General features: G+C 37.7%; 1 long non-coding RNA gene across 5 annotated transcripts; it reads right to left on the minus strand.

The window, feature by feature from the left end:
* Nucleotides 1-3,030: 3,030 nt before the first annotated feature.
* LOC135443981 (uncharacterized) lies at nt 3,031-19,387 on the minus strand. 5 transcript variants are annotated; one of them, XR_010439142.1, is made up of 6 exons: nt 19,332-19,384; nt 14,366-14,413; nt 14,052-14,118; nt 12,141-12,325; nt 11,917-12,003; nt 3,031-6,734 (listed from the first exon to the last, which is right to left on the minus strand). It is a non-coding gene; the product is annotated as an uncharacterized LOC135443981 (long non-coding RNA). The 5 variants fall into 5 exon arrangements; XR_010439145.1 differs by lacking the exon at nt 14,366-14,413 and having other exon boundaries at nt 3,031-6,108; nt 6,527-6,734; nt 19,332-19,364; XR_010439144.1 differs by lacking the exon at nt 14,052-14,118 and having other exon boundaries at nt 19,332-19,372.
* Nucleotides 19,388-20,049: the final 662 nt, after the last annotated feature.

The following is a 20,049-nucleotide window of genomic DNA, read 5'->3' on the forward strand; positions in this document are numbered from 1 at the left end:
ACAATGCATCTTGAAGAATGTTTGCCACTGCTCTGCTGTACAAAAAACATTGCAATTCCCAAAGTCAGACCTAAAGAAAGTAACAGCCATCAACAATAATACAGAGATCCATATGCTACAGCTTAATATTTTTAAGGCCCTAGAGAGTACAGAAATAAACTTTCTGCTGGTGAAAAGCAGTCTCAGGCAGTGCTGATGATCTGACACAATGCAGATTTGTCTGTATTTGCAGAATAGAAACAGTTGTCACAGAAACAAAGGATTAGTGACCAATTGCATCAAAACATAATCACAAATGTCTAATATTCATAGCACTAACATTCTTAAAATTGTATCCCAGTCAGATCAGATCACATAATTTGCTACCCCTTGTATCCTCTTTTTACACCTTTGCTCCCGCCCAAGCCCTTCTCCCTTGTCACCTTCACTCCCTTCCTAATAAACAGCCAGTGTCTCTTTGCACTTTCCAGTGGGCTCAGTTTGGCTGATTTTACTCTTATCTCATGTTTGTGACACGGTAGTGTTACAGTAATTTCAGTCTTGGTCAGCAGTTCTGTTGTAAACTGCTACCCCATATTTTGTTTTACTTGCAATGTCCCTCTTGGCTTCTGCTTCTCGATAACTGAAGGCCATGTCAGGCCTTTTGTCAGCCCAACTCAACAACTTCTATGAGTTAGTTCCTTATTTGTTCAATTAATGTTTCTTTTCTAATGCCCTTTTCCTGCCTTGTACTTTCAGACATGTGGACAGTGGACATCCTTTCATTTACGCACCACATTTCAGATGAAAGCATTCAAGTAATGCTGATGTAAAATTGGGCAAGCAGACAAATAACAGCATAACCACACACCCTCTCTAAACACTTCTCTTAACTTTTGTCTCCCTACCAAAACACAGCTGGAAAGTGGAGCTCCTGTTATGCCCCAAAGTGAAATAAAGAATAAATCTCAAGATTATTACCCCATTCATTTACACTCTTCCTCAACTTACTGCATCAATTTCTTCATCTTAGAAAGTCCCTACTTTTCACGTTCCCAGACTATTTAGTCAAAAAAAAACTGAGACAAAGATAGCTGGAGTCCACAAGACACAAAAAGTGTAGTCCTATCCCCTATACTCTTTTAATAGTTTTGCTGTTGTGGTTCCAGGGAAAACAGCCATGTGGCTCCTGTGGCTGCCTATATTCATCTAACAACATTCAGCAGCTGCTGTCCACCTGTGCCAAATACCCAACATAACCACACCTTCTTGGAAAGTAAAGAGAAATGCATTCAAAAAGAGAAGCAGCAGTAGATCCCATCTCTGGACATGGACTGAAGAGTTGCAAGAAGATGTAATAGTTTGAAAGCCAATAACCTATAAAGGTATTTTGGCTGAGTTTCATTTTCTCCTTGCAATGGTCCACCTGAAGCAAACAACTGTTTTTCTTGATTAAACTAGAGTAGCTGAGTTTTCATCAGTGAGTACCTATCTCATGCCCTAAATTGACTACCATTCAGTCTGATGAATTACACTATGGATGTGAAAAATGGAAAGTAACAGTCAAGAGCTGCTTTCCCACTATATCTTCTTGAGTTGCACTGATTGGTTGCTCAAAAGCAAAACCTGTATAAGAAATCAAAACAAAATAGTGCAAATGAAATAATCTGAGGAGAGACAAGAGGAGCTTAAAATTCACAGTCTATCCATTCTGTATACTTTGGATTCAAATGTTAAAAGAAATAAAAACCACTTCTGGCTACAAGTGATACATGACTGAGATGTGCTCTAAATTAAAAGCTTTGGATTTGACAAACTGCATAATGATGTCATGAATATTTAGAAGTACTACCACTTTTAGCAGGGGGAAGAAATCTCCATGATGGCATGCCCTTCATCTCTGATGGTGCTAAAGCAAAAAAAACCGTGGATTATAAAACTATTCATTAAGCTTGGGATAAAACTGAAATCTCTAAGTCAGGCACTTTTTCTGTTGTGGTGTTTTGGGTGTTTTTTGTTGTTTTTAGGGGTGTTTTGTTTTATCTTGGATTTTTTTTTGCTGATGTTCTGCTCCATTACCTGTCTGAGAAAGTAGCAGATGGTTGTAAAAGATTCAGATAAGTATCTTGCTAGGGAGAGAGTAAATCCAGCTGGGTGATTTTAGCATCTGTACAGCTTCCAAGAGTACAGAGAAATGCAGTGAAGTGGTTAAAAAAAAGGAGCTGGAAGGTTGGAACAAGGGCAGGCATGGTATGGAGCAAGTCCATTTGAAAGCAGCCTGGAGAAGAGCTGAAATTCCTCATGTTATTATGGATTTTGGAAAATTTCTTCACGTTTCTTCTTTCTGACTCCATTTCTTTTCTAGATTTACTAGTAGGACAGTCATTTCTTGGTGGTACTGGTGCCCTAGGGCTTTGCTTCTACATGCCATTTAGAGCCTTATCACCAATGTGGGTTTTTTGAATTTTAATGCAGACACCAAACTTTCTTAGAGCAGCACACAGCTTTAGGACATAATGGAAAATGTGACGAGCACATGGGAAGCTAAAAGTTGAAGACTAAATTTGATGTAGCAATGTGTTTTAATGTGAATTACTTTGTAATGCTTTAGCTTTAAAACCAGAAGCATTTTATTTCTTTTAGCATGAATATTGAATCTGATAAGGTTAAATCAGACAAGTTACCAGTGCTGAAGGATTGCCACTAAAAGCTAACTCATAGGTCTGATAGGGAAGTTAGAGGCTGAGTTTGCCTGACCTTCAGAAGCAGTGAAAGACGCTGAGAAATGCGGAGGTCAGATCCACCAAAGCCAACTGATCTGCTCAGAAGCACTAGGGTGTCAGGGCATATTAAACAGGCAAACAAAAAGCACAGCGGATGGATATATTAGCAAAAGAAAACAAATTTTGACAGGAAAGTTCTGGTTCATAAAAGGTAAAGACAGCAGGGGGCTGAAGTTTAAAAAGCAGGCAAGAAAGTCAGCATTAATTAAAGTCTGTTGAATAGGCATCAGAAATGTGATGAGAACAGTCAGGAGGCCATGGACTGAGCTGGTGGAGAGAAGACAGAGGAGAGCTGTAAATCCAGTCTTCTGCAGCAGGGAGGGAGACTTCATGAGCACAAAGCGGGTATGACTTCAGGTGGCTGGAATCCCCCCTGGAGCTGCCATTCCTCTCACTCATTTACATTTATTGTTTTTACTGATACTCTTTTCCTTGCTTTCCTGTTGATTTCTACCATAATGTTCTCATTTGTGCCTTGCTGATTTAAACGCTTGTGAGTTCTGGGAGGACAAAAGAAGATGTATTGATGAGACCTCCTGCTTCAGAAGGAGAAGAAATATACATGAAAATGACGGTTCACTTATGATGACTGAAAGCTTTCTAAGTGCTGCATATCTGCAAAAGGTGGGCAAAGGCTGTCTTTTTGTAATAGGAGGCACAGTACATGAACATTAAGAGAGGAACCACTTAGAAGTCACATCTTTTGAGACTACTGAGAAACAGCTGGGAGAACGAAGAATATGACAAAAATTTATTGTGTAAAACTACACAATAAATCAACAGGAAGTAGCAGTCAGGCGAGCAATAAGCCATGACAAATGCAGGTATGAGAAATAAAGTCATACAGAACAGAGACAGACATCTGGCGTGTATCTCAGCAGGTTTTTTTTACAGAATAAAGAGCAAAGAAATACAAATAAATAGCTCATTTGTGATCTAGTTTAACAAATATAAAGCATAATAACAATGAAATTTCCAGATGCCAGTAACAATGTCTCTAGCAGCTTAAGTCAGGAAACTCACCAGCTTTCCATCTATAAGCAGCTTGTTTTATATGACTATTATTTTTAAAATATTATTAAATTGATTTTCATGGGGGTTAATTTTAACTTTTCCCTAAAAAGTACTTGTGTTTGCTATTTGGATGGCACAGTTCTTGCTTTCTAAATACAAGGAAATAAGAAAAGAAAAATTACAGTTAGGTCATTGGGCCTTTGATTTGCCTTCAGTGAAAACAAAAATGGTCTGTGCTCTTCAAGATGAAAATCAGAAATCTGTGCATCTTATGCCATCTCCTTTCTGTATTCCTGGAACTAGACATTTCATCAGAAGGCTGTTGTTAAAATAATACACAGAATATATGAAAAGGTGTTTGGGTTTTTGGTTCCTTTTGGAAAGAGGAATTGATGTTTTCAGAGGCTTACTCTGATGAGATTTAGGTATAGAAAGAAGAGCAACCAGTGAGGGAGAGTAATGGCAACTCTTAACATAAGGTCCCATCTGTGAGCATGCAATGGGACAGACTCATTTAATTCAAATAACACAGCACCCATACTCCAAACCCTGTAGGATAAGCTCCATGAGAAGCAGGCATGTTGTATTTCCATCCGTAATCCTTAAAAAACCCACCCGATCAAACAGATGCCAGAAGAACCCTAGAAGCAATGAAGAAGACCTAAAAAGATTGGACTGCTCTAGGAGTGAGCGAGCTACTTCCTGAGTGAGGTTCTTCCTTCCTGTCTCCCCAAAAATGGGATTCCCTGTGGAACTGGCAGCTCCCTAGGTTTTGTCAGCTGTTAGGCTCAGGATCTTCACAGGGACTGCTGTGCAGGATGTTGGCTGCTGAACAGAGCCATCTGTTTAACCTGCTGACACAGGCCTTAAGTCAAAGAGTCTCTCTGGGGGTCTCTGAACAGCCCACTGATCATTCCTGTCCTGCAAGAAGGGAGTCAGCTGGCAGGAGCATCAGCATGTGCTTTAAGCAATGATGAGTGTCAAATATGGACATTTTGAAAGAGCCCAGGCTGAAGAACTGCACAGAGACCACCAGCCTGACCAGTAGTCATGTCTGATAGGGATTGACTTATCCAAAGTACACTGTGGCCTCTCCTTACCCATGGGAGTTATCAAAGCAATAAATATGTATCTTTTAATTTGGGTAATTATTTTGGCATGCATGAAATCTCTGTTGATATCATATTGCCAAAGTGAGAAGAACAGGTGGAAGCTTTTTGTTGTAGAGTGCAATAATCAGTAACTAGACAGAGACATGCATCTTTAGTTTAAATATCGCAGGAGAAACATTATTTGATCTTCTATCCTATATAGAATTGTTCTTACATCAGGATCACAGAATTTCCTAATGAAATTAATTGCATCTACATCTGAATGGTGCATATGGTTTTTTTTTGTTTTTTTGGGTTTTTTTTTGTTTTGGGTTTTTTTTTTTGTTTTTGGATTTTTTTTTTGTTTTTTTATTTTCTGACTAACAGATTCCCAAGAAATGAGAAGCCTGAGCAGTGGCAGGAGCAGATAAATGAAAAGCACCTCCTGATAAACTATCAGTTGATTTTAAGTTTTGTCCTTAGGTATGACAGCTGGAAGAGTTTTCTGTCTTGAAATTGAATATAGACTCACAGCAGAGGATTGTCAGCACCTTCTACAAGCAGGAGAAGAAAAGTAAGAGAAATAGAACAGATAGAATTCAAGAACACATATTTCTGAGTTGCATTCAAAGCTGTCGTGTTTTGAATGTACCTAAAGAGACCCTCACGTAACTGATTTCCCCAGGCATGTAGTGTATACCATAAAAAAATTATTAGTACATGCATCTGTGGAAATTAATATTTCTTGAAAGTGTTTGCCTCTGGTTTCCTCTTGCAAAAATCTATTAAACATGTGTTTTTAACTACTTCCCCCCTCACTGTTGCAAACTGGGGTTGCCAGATTTCCTCTCTCTCCCTCCAAACCCTCTTGAAAATAACAGCCAGAGGAAGAAATAGAGTGACCTATATGGAGGACCTATATGGAAAGAAACTTTGTCAGGCTGGGCAAGAAGCTCATTTCCTGGTAGATTTTGCTCCAACCTGTCTCCCCTTTTTTGTTCTAGAAAGACAGAGCCATGAACATTTTTTTATCAAGTCATCTATTCAATGGTTTCAGCCCTCCTTCCTGGTTGTAAATGATCCATGGATTCCTTTTGATTTGCATTAATTTGGTGGATATTCAAATAAACCAAATGAATGGTTTATGCAAATCTGACTATTGCTTTGAGAGATTTCTCATTATTCATGCTGTGTGATTGATTCTCGAAGTCTCAGTATTCTATTCCAGGAGTGGAGAAGTCCTACAACCAAAAGAAAATTTCAAGATGGCCAAACACCATCAGTGCTGTTCTTCATAAAAACATCAATTACCAGCATCTAAAATATTTCCCCTTTCTGCAAAAGAAAAAATTATATATAAACAAATTCAAGGCTTTTGACATGCAAAGCAAAGGGGAAAGGATAATTTAATAAGCCTGCTACTTCTCCCCTGTAGAAATTTTCATAATTATGTGGCACTCACCCAGGAACAATCTTTGAAATGATCTGGCAATCATTTGCAAATACATAAAAATAATTTGTTATATAGGAGATCTTCAGAGGAAATGTCTTTAAGATTTGGTCAGTGATTTTGCTCAGCTGATAAGCTAAGCTACCATAAATTCTTGTTCTTTTGTAGGTGATTTCCTTTATAAACAAGTTAATATTGGTATTGTTCACCTGGTATTGACAGTGGCATGCACTGAAATCAGAAGCTCTTGAGAAAAAGTGTTCAGAACAACCAAGTGTATCTTTTATGAAGTCCACTTCTTAAACTCAAGATCATATCTAAGGGATCTGAATGCTGGATGGGAGGCACTTCAGCCTGCTCTTCCTCACTGTTCCCTCTTCTTAAGCCTTACAAACTTGTTGCACTTGTATAGGTCTTCTGTAAAAAAAAAGGAAAAGTGCCTAAAGCCCATTTTATCACGCAGATTAATAGAAAAAGAAATAATTCATGAGGGGAGAGAGTATTCTATAGATTGGTATGTATAAAGTCCTGGGTTGGACAAACTCCTTAGCACGCTCTATAAAGGAATTATAAAGATTCACTCTGTGTTTTCCTCTGTAATGGTGATTTAGGGTATTTTCCTTTCACAGCTTTTCTTTCTTTAAATGCCATATGTGATTCTTTAAATGCTACACCCATCTCTTTATACAAGGCCCTTACATTATACTATAGCCAACATGACAGCACAGGGGAACAATCTCAAGCAACACAGCTCCCAAAAGTCTGGCATTTCCCAGTCCTCTATCACTTAACCCTTTTTCCCCCTCCAAATAATGATCAGCAAGTGCTGATAAAATACTCTTATAGTCAAATGCACTGAAGGTCCTCTTAAAGATATGTGGATACTGCCCGTCAGCAGGAGACTTGCCCTTCCTATTACCTCTGTTCTGCCCCGTTTTTGAACTCTTCCTGCCCTTTTATCACAAACCCAAAAAGTCACCTTGTTGTACCCTTCTGCACTCCCTCTCTGCATCAGCTGGCCCTTACTAATTTGTCTTGAAGTTTCCTTTGTTGTTTTTCCCTGCTTCAAAATCATTTTTATGCTCTGCTGCCTTTATGGGAAAATATATTGATTTGAATAGAAAATCCATGTTGTTACTTCCTCCCTCCGACCCCTGTTTATTGACATTATTTGGAGGGATGGGAACTTGGTATATCTGGAAAGCACCTGCAGCAGAGATTCACTGCAACAAAATCTCCACAGGAAAACAAGAGACCTGAATAATGTTTCAAGACAATATTCTGGTTTCTGTGAGCCAGCACTGCACCTTCAACAGCAATTTCACTCCTTCTCTAAGAGGAAACGTTTACCCTCATGTGTGAAATGTGTTTCCTCTTGTACACTGAATAACCTTGGTCTTTAATCTTTAGTCTAGATCTGAAAATGCTGTATCTGTGGCACCACAGCTCTTTACTTCACCTAATGACTGAACTTTCTGGTCTCAGACATTTAATCTCTGTGTGTAAGCATATCAAGCTGGCTTGGCAAATGAGAATTGCAAATCACATTCTCCAGGAGAGAAGTAAAATTCTCCCACTATATGAGCAACATGATTGTTTTATCTAAAAGGAGACATACAAAGCAACATCTAAAGATATGACACCAATTAATATTGCTCCCTAATTTCTCAAAAGAAAATTAGTGCATATAGTTCTTCACACATTTACCCAAAAAAGGTCAGATCATTACCTGGTATTTTCTGGCACAATCCAGTTAAGAAATTAGGGCCATGCTGATTTATACCAGCTAAGGATTTTGATCCCATGTTTGCTAACACTGCTCTGGTATTTTTCTTCTGTCTGTTGACTTTTTCATTAGTTAACTAATGTCTGTTTTATTTTGATGAATAGGACAATTGTCCTCAATTTTCTTTTGTAATTAAGATACATGACCTACCACTTGTTATTCAAAAGTATGTTGAACTGTTAAGGTCTGTTTAAAGAAAAAAAATAAAAAAGTTACTTTACCTCTACAGCAACATGTGGAGTCTTTGAAAAAGCTAGAGAGATCTAGAGAGAATAATCCTGAAGTCCTTACAAGCTAAGTACTTTGCACAGACACATTATAAAGTTCTTTTCCATTTCTCAACAAGAACAATGACTTTGTGATAGAAATAAAAGAATAAAAACATTAAAGGTATGGTGGCCATAGAGGACACATTCACTGCACAAATATGCCCGATATTAATTGAAATGTATTGACTGTAAAAATATTAACCCTATTCTAAGGTAGGTAGAGAGTAGAACACTGAATTAAGTTACACTAATGATTTATTTCTTTTACAGGTATATTGCATTTTATTCCCACTGAATTCCAACCTGCATGAATAACTGAAATCCTCACATATCAAAGGCTGCTTTTGTGGCATTTCCACCTAGGTCTCTAGCAGGAGAGACTACCTCATGAGGGAGCTGCTCCTAAGTATACTGCAGGTAGATAAGATATTCAGGAGACTCATCTCTGTTCCTGAACTTCTCTGTGTTTCACTCTACTGCAGTAGCTTCCAAACTTTATATTGCATCGTTATATTACAGCAGCACAAGGAGAATGGCCTTGGCGTGTATGTGATAAGTTTTCTTTCAGATATGGGCAAAAGATAATCAAAGATATACCAGGGTTTACCCTGCCCAAATATTTATGGGAAAGAGCAAACTCTTTAAAAGGCCAATGTAAATAACAGGAGAAAATTGTTGTTTACATTTTATCTTGTGAGATAAACCATGAAAGAATTCGGCAAATTGCTTAGAGACGTGATTCTTGATCTGATGCTACTTGCCACCAGACATGTGCTTTAATCAGTGTTAACTCACAACTTCCATGTGAAGCTCAGTCTTTTCTTTCTCATTCTTTCACTAGAAAGCATTGAGAGAAGCTACTGGAAAATTTGCAACAAAAAATCTTTGAGAACGCATTTCAAAAAGACCAAGTTATCATGACAGTGATCTTCACTGTACTGACACTATTTGCTAAAATCCTATTGAAAGAACAAGTGTTCTTCATTTAAAAAGGAAAAAAAATATAATTCTTCCATGGTGGAAAAAGATATGAAAAATTTGCAGCTTCCAAATCGTGAGGTTCTGGCCCACAGTGAAAAGCATACCAGGCATATACACAAAAAGTTCTAGAACAAATACTTTTAGTAGAGGAGCTTACATGAGCAGCAGGAGACACAGGAAAGCACAAACTAGAGATAAAGTGAAGGTAATGGACTGAAAAAGGAGTGTAGCTCTGAAGAATAGCCTAGAAAGAGAACCATCTGGGCAGAATTATGTCTAAAATATGTTGGCAATGAAATATGTCCTATTCCACTCCTTGTGGGTTTAGGAAAATGGGATTTTTTTCATTTTTTAAAATAAAGACTTTTTTTGCATTTTTGTTCTCCACCAATCAGCAGAACCTCAAATCTGACTTTTCTAAAAGCGGATAATGGTTCCTGTTTACTAGATAAGCATGGCTTGTTTATGTCATAAACTTTGTAAAAATAAATGCTGTAAAGTTTTTTTACATGATTTTAGATAGATTTTTAAATATATAGAGAAGTGGTGATAAATTTTGGCCTAAATTTTAAACTGCAGAAGATCAAAATTCAGATATTAGACATATATGAATACAGGTAAATGAGCTGAGTCATTTAGGAATAACACAGCACCATTTCTAATTAAAGATACTTTCAAATGTTTAACACTGAGCTCTGATGTGTAAAATGTCAGAGTTTCCTTCCTCAAGAAAGAATATCCTTTTCAATATATCCTTATCTTTGTTAGACTCACTGTTAGAGTTGTGCCAGGACTTTCTGGCTCAATATGCGTGTCCTGTGATGAAAGCAAGTTCACTCACAGGACCATTCAGATCACCTGAGGAATGGTATGGAAGATGCAAACACCTTGAGATATTGGGTAATACTGATCTTGCATATCAGATTTGCTACCCTAATATTGGCTAGGACATTTTCTAAGTACACTGATCTCAGCCTTCAAAGGATTTTTCCAGCTTAATTTTCAGAGTTTAGTGAGTCTGGATAAGGCCTGGATTACTTGAGGTGCACCTTTGAAGAAGTACAAATCTAGTCAAACTCAAAAGCAGTACTGATTTAATATCTCATTCCCTTTAAAGAATTTATTAACTAAAGGCCAGACTAAGACTATCACCATTGAATCAGAGCAGCAGGAAATATGGATTCCCTCCATCAAAACTAAAAGCCAGTAGGTTTCTTTTCTACTTGACACAAACAATATCTCACAAACCCATTCCTAAAACCTGACGTTATTAGTTTGGAACCACCCAGATTTACCTACAGCTTATTACTCACAAATGTTCATTGATCTTTGTTGTCCAAAGTAAAGAACCTGTCTTCCATTTTTACCCCTTGCTCACTTTGAAGTCATCAGCAAAACTCAGATAATGCCCACTTGATAATGTTAAGGACATAACCTCTCTCCAAATAAATTTCCATAACCATCCACTTCCTGCTATCATTTTTTCCCTTACTGTCAATCCTTTCATATGCTTTCTCTCATACCTTTAATTAGTTCCTGTTTTCTACTTTCAATGTTTGGGGTTTTTTTAATTTTGCTCATTTCTCTCTATTGCTGAATGCTTTACACTGTTTCCCCTCTACATTTTTGTTCGTTGTTTTTTCTTAAGTCTTTCAAAGTATTTCAGCCATCTTTCAAATGGCCTTTTATCCTACTCCTAGCTCATTTTTAGACTCTGTTCCTTTCAACTTATTTTCTTTTGTTTTGTTACCGATTTTCTTTAGATTCCTTTTCAACAGATCTGACTTTCTCAAAATGTTTCCTTGGAAATACCTCTGACATACTGGCAATGTTTGAACCAGGATGATTTCCTCTCCATAGGTGAAAATAGCATGAAAGAATGGACTTGACATCAAAGGTCCCAAAAGACACAGTCTCTGTTAATAGCCCATGTAAATGTCCAGAGGAATTCCTAATTAAAATAAGAACTGGTAGAACTGACTTTGTGCACATATAGTGCTGTGCCTTTTTAATATATGTTATGCTGTGTGCAAGAAATGAAATCCAACATTAGACAGAAGTAGAAATACTCCAGGGAAAAACAATTTGGGAGACTATCTGGACTGATGTTTTCCACAGATTTGAATACAAAATACCATGGGAGCATCAAACTACAATCCTACTGAAGGAAAAAAATTTCATAAATCCAGTGCTTATAATACCTAAACTTTGAATTTCTTCAACACCTCCAGACAAATAGCAGTTTTACTGTGAAAACAACAGTGGGTATCTATGCATGCATATAAGTTAGGCCTGGCTCTTATGGAATACAATATTTAGTGGTCCACAGGAGGCACAGTGTACATGTTGTACCAATTACACTTTGAAGACATCCTCTCTGCTTTCTGTCAGGAGCACAGAATGCAGCATGTGCATATTGCTCCCTACCATTTCTTTGTTCAGTACATGGGCTTTTAAGCCTGGAGGTCTCTAATTCAGCATGGGCAGTCCTTATGGTTGCAAATGTGGGACTCAATGTCAATACTGGCTTTTAAAAGCTATAATAACATGGAAACTGACTTACCTTTTTGTGAGTCATGTGAATTGGAGGACTCTTCACCTCAGTCATAATTAATATGTATGGAAATTCTTCAGTCTGGCTTAACCTGTCCTGAAAACATTTTGGCAGAGCCTTTAGCCACTGGCTTAAGTTTAGCTGCCTGAAGACCCCTCTAGATCTGGGTGTGAAAGGCTACCTCTGACATCATGACCTCACCTTGTTCTGCTCACCTCACCTTGTCTCCTCACCTTGTTCCGCTCTTTGTTGCTGTTTATCCTTTACAGCCACCTCAGCTCCTCCTCTTCAGAACTGCACAACCTCCAGTAGGATGGCAGTGAGTGGCCAAACCACAGGAAAAGTGCAGGGTCACTGATCTCAGCTCCAGTTTGGGAGAGTGTTTCAGCACAAGTTTAATCCTAATAAGGTGACTTTGCTAGACAAGAGAAAAATGTGACCATTAATTGCTCCTACTGATTCTGATAGACTCATATTTTTAGAAAATGTTTATCTTAAAACTATGACAAACGTGTTCTGAGAATAATATTAGTGGAAATGGGTTAGGATATGGGATATCTAAACTCTTTGGGATTTCTCTGGGTAGGCCTTTTAACTGGTAATGCATCATAACTCACATGCATGGTGAGTATATTCTCATTGGATAGATATAACAGGCTAAAGAAAATTATGTTTTTCTTAAGTATGCTTAAGACTAGCACACACTTTATGCAACCAAAAGGAAAGGAAGTGCAACCTATTTTCTAGAAAGCCTGAAGTAGCCTCATACTGAACAAAGAGAGAAATAATTGATCCCTGTTTAGAGGTCCAGTGATGTGCATTTCTATGCTAGCAAACAATGATATTTTCACCCCTTTCTTCATGCTGCTTCTCTCTTGGGAATAGCTAGAACTTATTGATTACTGTTAGAGAGGACTAAAGGAACACATGGCTAAAAGAGCAACATTAGCAACAGGCAATGCTTTGACTGTTATTTTTTCCTTAAAGACTCTGAAAACAGTGCAGGAAGGGTCAGCTGTGGAAACAATTAAAAAGGTCAGAAACAAGAAACTGTGTTCACAACTCAAACTCTTCTCCCATCAGTGTAGTAAAGATTTTTTAAAACAAATCCTCGATGAGGAGCTTGTAAAGATATAATGTTTTGTCAGTTGAGTGTGGGATGAAATGTTAGAGCTCTTAAAAAACTAAGCAAAAACAAACACTAACAAAAAGCCAAACTGAACATCTTGTAACTTTATAAACCTTAGTAATTTTGGAGCCTATTTTACCCACTAAATAAGTACAAACTTCTTCCAGCTTTGCCTCAATGTGATTTAAGGGTGGTTTCAAGGTAGCTAGTGGACAGAATGGGCACTGGCCTCTACAGTAGCATGATCTGTAAAACTAAGATAAAACTTTTACTAGGTGCTCAGCATCCAAATATCTTTCTCAAGATACAACCAGTGTACATTAGAGCAAAAAACACACACAGAAAAGTGTGTTCCTCTATTAAGATGCACAAGCTGGTCATGCACAAGCTCTATGCAATTTTTCCTGGTAATATTTGCTGGTTCAGAGCTTGGTTAGGTTAGGAAGAAGAGTGAGCATGGAACCTGAAGGGCCAACACTCAAGTTTGTGAGAGAGATGCAGTTTCTTCTATTTGTGCTGCTCTTTGCCTCCTCAACAAACTCATGTTCCATTTCTGAATTTACTCACAAAAACTTTGAAAGCATATTAGAAATTCTTGTGATTATTTCAGATAAAGAAAATAAGTTGCAGAAATGATGAACGGTATTCTTTCAGCTAATAATGTGTCTTATTTTGAAGACAAAATCAGAATAATAAGGATATTTAAAAAGGTATTTTACTTGGTCTATCCAAGTAGTTTTGAATGTTTACATTAGAAAAGCAGCAATCATCAATTTAGGACAGCGTGGCACTGTCTACTGCAGAGTGATGACTGCAAAGTTAGCTAAATTAGATATGATCAACCAGCCTGAAGCTTTCAGTGAGTTCATTTAAGCACACCATGCAAAACCCAGCATAGCCAGAAGAGCTGATGTGGCTGGGAAAAAACAAAACAAAACAAAACAACAACAACAACAAAAAAAATACACATAGATAATTCAGCTTGACCAGAAACAATAGTCTGTTAGGACAAAACCTGTTTTGGGCACATCTGGAAACCTGGATCTTTCTGTCCATATCCTTTAGCTGCACAGCATGAGAAGCTGGAAGAAAACATAGAGAAACAGGAGCTTGAAGCCACTTTAAGGGCTCAGAGGCAATTCAGTGCTAAAAAAGCATCTGAATATAAGCACAAGAGCCAGCTGCAATTGTGGAGACAGGAAAAAGCAGCTGGAACAAGACAGCAAAAGGGAAGCCAAGCAAGGGCTGCTGAAGAGGCAGAGGCAGGATCCAACATCCCAGGTTCTGCTTGCTCACCACACTTTACACCCTTGGGAGCCGTGTACTCACCTTCTCTAAGAGATCTCTTTTCCTGTGGAGACTCTCATATGTTACATCCTAACAGAGGTAACAGAAAAAACATTACATATCCATTCTAATTTTTAAGTGTGAATGAGGAGGACAGGAGGGAGCATGCTAGTTATTCTCAGGACTCCAAGTCCAGATGTTGTGACAGATGTCTGAAGAATCACTGTTGTTAAAATTTCAACAGATTTATCTGAAAGCAACAGTTTTTGAAAAATGTACTCTGAAAAGAGAGGGGATAAAGAATGAAAGATACAAGAAGAAAACACCAAAATGCCTAAACAAAAACACTGAATTTTTCAACTAAATGGTTTCTCTGTGATTCACTGATTCACGGAAATGAAACTTTTCACAGCAGACTGTTTCTAATCATTTCTCAGGCAGAGGCCCACAGGCACAGTGCAGACCTCCTGAGCTGACAAGAGAAAGACTCATTGCACACAACTTAGTATTGCAGGCTGAAAAATTACTTAAGTTCAGCTCATTTGCTCTGGGCTTATATTTCTTATTAAATACTCTCACCAGCAGACTACACAGCAAGAATTTTGCCACTGTCTTTTCTTACAAAGTCTATATGTGTGCATAGACACACACATACAGACAGGAAAACCCTGAGAATATCTAATATTTTCTTTGTGCAGCATAGGAATACTCTTCTTAAATTCCAAGCACTTCAGAGGCTGAGGCAACCATTTGCTAACCTGCTTTAGTAAAAAGTTAAATAAAAATTATAATCATATCTATTAAATGCTAAACACCTATTTGTTTCTTCCAGCTAACTGGTCTGGTAACAGATCTAAGTTATAGATGGCTAGTGCAAATGTATTAATTCAATAGCAGCAATATGAACATCCTTGTAAATCAGAGCTGATCAGGTGCCAAGTGAGCTTGAAGATGTTTTACAGCTTTCACCTTTGCTTTGCTCAAGTTAGTGTGAAAAAGAGAACTCATATCTTTGACCTTATGAAGCAGCTTTCATCCATAAATGTGAAGATTTCTAAGCAGAGACAATAATCTTCACTAAGATGAATTTGCTACTGATGGTATAAAAAATTCATCATATGGGTATTTCCTCAAGGGTGAAATATATTTTTAAACAGCGTGCATCAAAGAAAAACACTTGTAGATCTTCCCATTTGGCGTGGAATCTGGGGCTTCTACAACCAAATGGAAAAAATATAATGGTGTGAAAGATTTGAAGAACTATATGTATTTTAACAGATTTCTCACCCATACCTCCAAAAGCTTTTAAGAAGTAAGAGTCATATTTTCATGACATTTTATAAGTGTATTTACTAAGAAAAAGCAACATATTTCATATTTGGTTTTACATTTCTAGAAAAAAACAACAGAAATATCTCTGAAATTACAGAAGCTTGAATAAAACCAATGTCCTAACACTAAAAACAGAACTATGCTTACAGGAAAAAAAATTAACCTTGCTATCTATTTTGCATCATGTCTCCTTTGCATCTTAGGGAAGCTCATAATTGTTTTTTCATCCCAGTCAATGACAAACAGAGGTATCATAAATTGACTTAAGATATTTAATCTAAGCTTAACAACTTATCTTGTATTTGTAATATTGCTAATGAGTTGCTTGTCAGGTAGTGGGAAAATACCTTTAGTATTAGAGGGTTGACTTCAACTTATCTTTCATCTGTAATATGTTGTAGATCTGCATTGTAATTAATGGCATTGTGGATAAAATTTGGGTAAGAGAAAGTTGAGGTGAAACGTAGCCAGATTGTTAGAAGGAAGGGAAATACAGCCGTAGTAGAACAATTCAGTTTTCAGTAAGTCATTTTAATGCTCACTTCGACAAAAACAGAAGTCCTAGGATGTTGTAAGGTGACTGAAACTGAATCATGAGAAAATCAGCTTAAGCCCATACAGAATCTGGAAAGGAAAGGTAATTCCTTGTCTACATTACAAATCCAACCATGTGGAGAGAAGCCTAAATACAAACAGATGTATGTCCTGGCACAACACTGTTATCCATCATATTCTTCTTCAGAAAAGACTGAGGACACTTAGATGAATGTCTTCATGTCTCAAAGAAAAGTCAGAAAGAATTAATATCCCTAAATCCTTCCATTTTCTTAAATGTGCTGTTTCTACAGCTAGCTGAAAATTTCCAGGTCAGGCCTCACAAATACTTGAGTCCTGAAATCATACTTTGTTCCTTTCTCCTCTTTTAGTCATTGCTTATGAACATTCACACTTGTAATTTTTTGTTTGCACATATGTTTAGAGAACATCTGTTCCTTGTTCCCATCTGGTTGAGATTATCTATGTATCTATGCATGAAGAAGGCAACTGCTTATCTACTACTGTCACTTATTTTTGTCTAACTTTATAAGCCAGAGGGAGTAGGGATGGAATAAAGCAGGAGGAGAACCTCTGCTTTGCATTAATTGCTGAAATGCATGACTTTCACATAACTCATATCCTCAGCAAACAAATATCAAGGCACTTTATTGGAGGCCAGTATCATTATCATCAACTTGAAAAGAGAAAAGATAAAGAAAGGACACCTGACTTGGCAGAGGTCACCAGATCAGTGGAGGATCTTTACATAAGCACCAGTTCTCCTGCATCCTACTTCATGTCTCTCCCATTTGCTGTACACCATCTTCTTATAATAGGGTTGTGAAACAATTTTTTTTTTCATATAAGTAGTTAGAAACAAGTAGAGATAATAAGAAGAGGGTTTTTCACAATGGCAAAAATTATATTGGATGTACTTGGGGCAACAAGTACTTTTATCAGTGCAACCTAAGTAGATGAGTTCTTTTGAACGATGATCGATAAAGAAATTTGGACATCAGTCAACATACAGAACCCTGCACCTGTTACATTTCTTTTTTGCATCCTTGAAGATGGCATTATTTCTTACAGGTTTAGTGTTTCAAGAAGACAGAATTTGGCTTCAATAATATATTCTTTAAAACTGTGCAATTTCTCACAGATGCCCATCATAAGTGAACTACACTATACTTGGTAATAACATTTATTGGCTACAAGTCATGTCTGTGATTACCTCTCCTGTCAGGCATAGTGTAAGAACATGTTTAGCTACAGATTTGATGTAGGCAGCCAGGCTTCTATAACGAAGGGTTTTTTTAGTTCTGAAACCCTTTTTTTCAAACTGTCTGGTATTTTACAGCAGAAGCAATTGTGGCAGAATGAAAGTTCCTGCTTTTTATCCCCATTTCTATTTACCTATCTGCAAAACAATCTAAATTTTCACTGCAATTCTCCTTGACATTTCCCTTATCTATTTTCCTTTCTCATTAGTCTGCCTCATGAGAAAATATGGGTGCAGAATACTAAATCAACTTTATGGTCAACACATCTGGTGCATATTGACAGACAGATTGTCCCAACATGAAAGTCTTGGGCTTGAGGGGTTTTTTTTATCAGAAGCATAAGAACATATTCTTCTTGAACTGGAATATATTCAAGAAAAACCCTTGCAAATAAAATTCTGTTATTCACCTAAAGGAAGCAGGTGGCATCATTATAAGGAAGCAATGCAAGCGTACAAATGAGAGGAGAAAGATGTGTTTTCTGTCCTTTGTCCGAAGATTTGGCTGGCTCATTTGGTTTACCTTTCTGATTATATATATGAAAAAATTTTTATTAAGAGGCATCCCAGGAGGAACTGCTCTATGTACAAGCACTTGCAATTTTTATTTTAATCTTGACAAGGCAGAATACAGTATTGCCAGGGGTCAAGACCAAAATATATTTCATTTCCTAGGGAGTGATTCTCTTGATCATTGTGTTCAGTAGGATGGGATTCTGATCTCAGCTGCAGGTCACAGGCATTTCCATGATACAGATAAACAAAATATTAAATTGAATGTATTTGCACAATGTGTTTCACTAAGGGTCTTCATGACCCACCTGTGGGGCAGAGATGTTTAGCTCCTCATTTGTCATCTGCAGAACAGAAACCATATGACTTGTCTGTAGTCACACAGGAAGTAAGAAATAAAGGACAGTACAGCCCTTTCCCTACTGTAGATACTCAGCCAGCCCTTGGCTTTGACAAGAGCATAATTTCTCTTTAAGCAGAAGACTCAACCAAAATTGGTGGCATCCATGAAATATGACTGCTGCTTCTCCATTGCTGGCAGTTTGCTGCAAGTGCAACGTGATGTGTTGGATCACTTTTCAAAGTTCCTGCTACCCACCAGCAAAAAGTATTTTTGCAAAAAGATGCATTACAGGCCCTTAGGTTTTCACAATTCATCTGTAAATAGGATGTAATGGGAGAATCCAGACAGCAACAATAAAGTTATTGAAAAAATGAGAGAAGGGGAAAGAAGGCAGAGCAACTTAGTGTTTCTAATACTCTATATTTTTATTTAGCATCAGTGAGTCAGAAGTTTTAGTTAACCCTCTCCAAAAACTTACAAATACAAACATGGCATGAGATGCTAGTAAGTGAATATGGGTATCCTAACTAGATCCTGCTCTTCTCCCACTCATAAAGGCCTCACGCAAGTATTATAACGCTATGGAAAATCCACACAAAAGCACAAAATGGCTGAGTTTGGAAGGGAACTCTTGAGGTCACCTTGTACAACACCTGGCCTAAGCAGGATCACCTAGAATTTGGTGTCTCAGGACCAATTCCAGGTAGCTTTTTGAATATGAGATGGAGATGTCCTCAGAGTGAAAACGTGTATCCTAATGTTCAGAGGGACCTGCCTGTGTTTCAGTGTGTGTCCATCACCTCTGCTCCTGTCATTGGTACCACTGGCAAGAGCCTGGCTCCATCCCTTGTGCATCCTCCCCTTCAGGTATTTAGACACATTAATGAGGCCCCTATGAGACTTCCCCAGGCTGCAGAGGCCCACCTCTCTCAGTCTTTCCTCACAGGAAAGCTAGTACATGCTGTATTTATATTGTTGTATATCTTATTTCTAGAGTCTCATACCTTCTGAGTGGTTTTCTTACAGCAGTATTGTTGCTTCTCAGTCAGAACTCCTCTCTAGCTGTCCCTGAATGCCTCACCCCTTTTATCCCAGCTACCTCCACGGGCTACAGCTGCTGCCCAATTAAGGACATCACAGCTGCAGCCCATTTACAATAACCAGAATCAGGGCAGGGTCACTTATACAATACAGAGATCTTCTACTGCAATACATACATTTACTTAGGCCCCTAGAGGTACAGACCCTTAAACATCTTTCTGACCCTTTGCTGGACCTCAATGCATCCATCTCTCTCTTGTATTGGGGAGCCCAAAACTGGACACAGCTTTCTAGAGGAGTGACCTCACTAGGGCTGAATAAAGGGGAAGGATCATCTCCTCTAACCTGCTGGTAGCACCCCAACACTCCTAATGCAGCCCCAGACACCATTTCTCTAGATAAAAACAATTTCTCATAATTTTTGTGATGCAACTTTGGTGGTTCATGTTTAATTTGGTGTCTTCTGGGACACCCAACAGTAAATCTAGGCTTCAAATCTAACCTTAGTAGAAAATCTACACTCTAATATAATCAGCATTTCAGAAACAAATATTGACTTAATTTGCCTGACATCATCCAAAATTTAGATATCCATTTATTTTAATAAGTTCAAAGACTCTAGAAAGATATTTATTATGCTACGTAGTCTTTGTTCCAAAAAATACTAATTTGTCAAGATTC

This window comes from Zonotrichia leucophrys, chromosome 2 (assembly GCF_028769735.1).
Source record: "Zonotrichia leucophrys gambelii isolate GWCS_2022_RI chromosome 2, RI_Zleu_2.0, whole genome shotgun sequence".
In the NCBI taxonomy this organism is placed as follows: Eukaryota; Metazoa; Chordata; class Aves; order Passeriformes; family Passerellidae; genus Zonotrichia; species Zonotrichia leucophrys.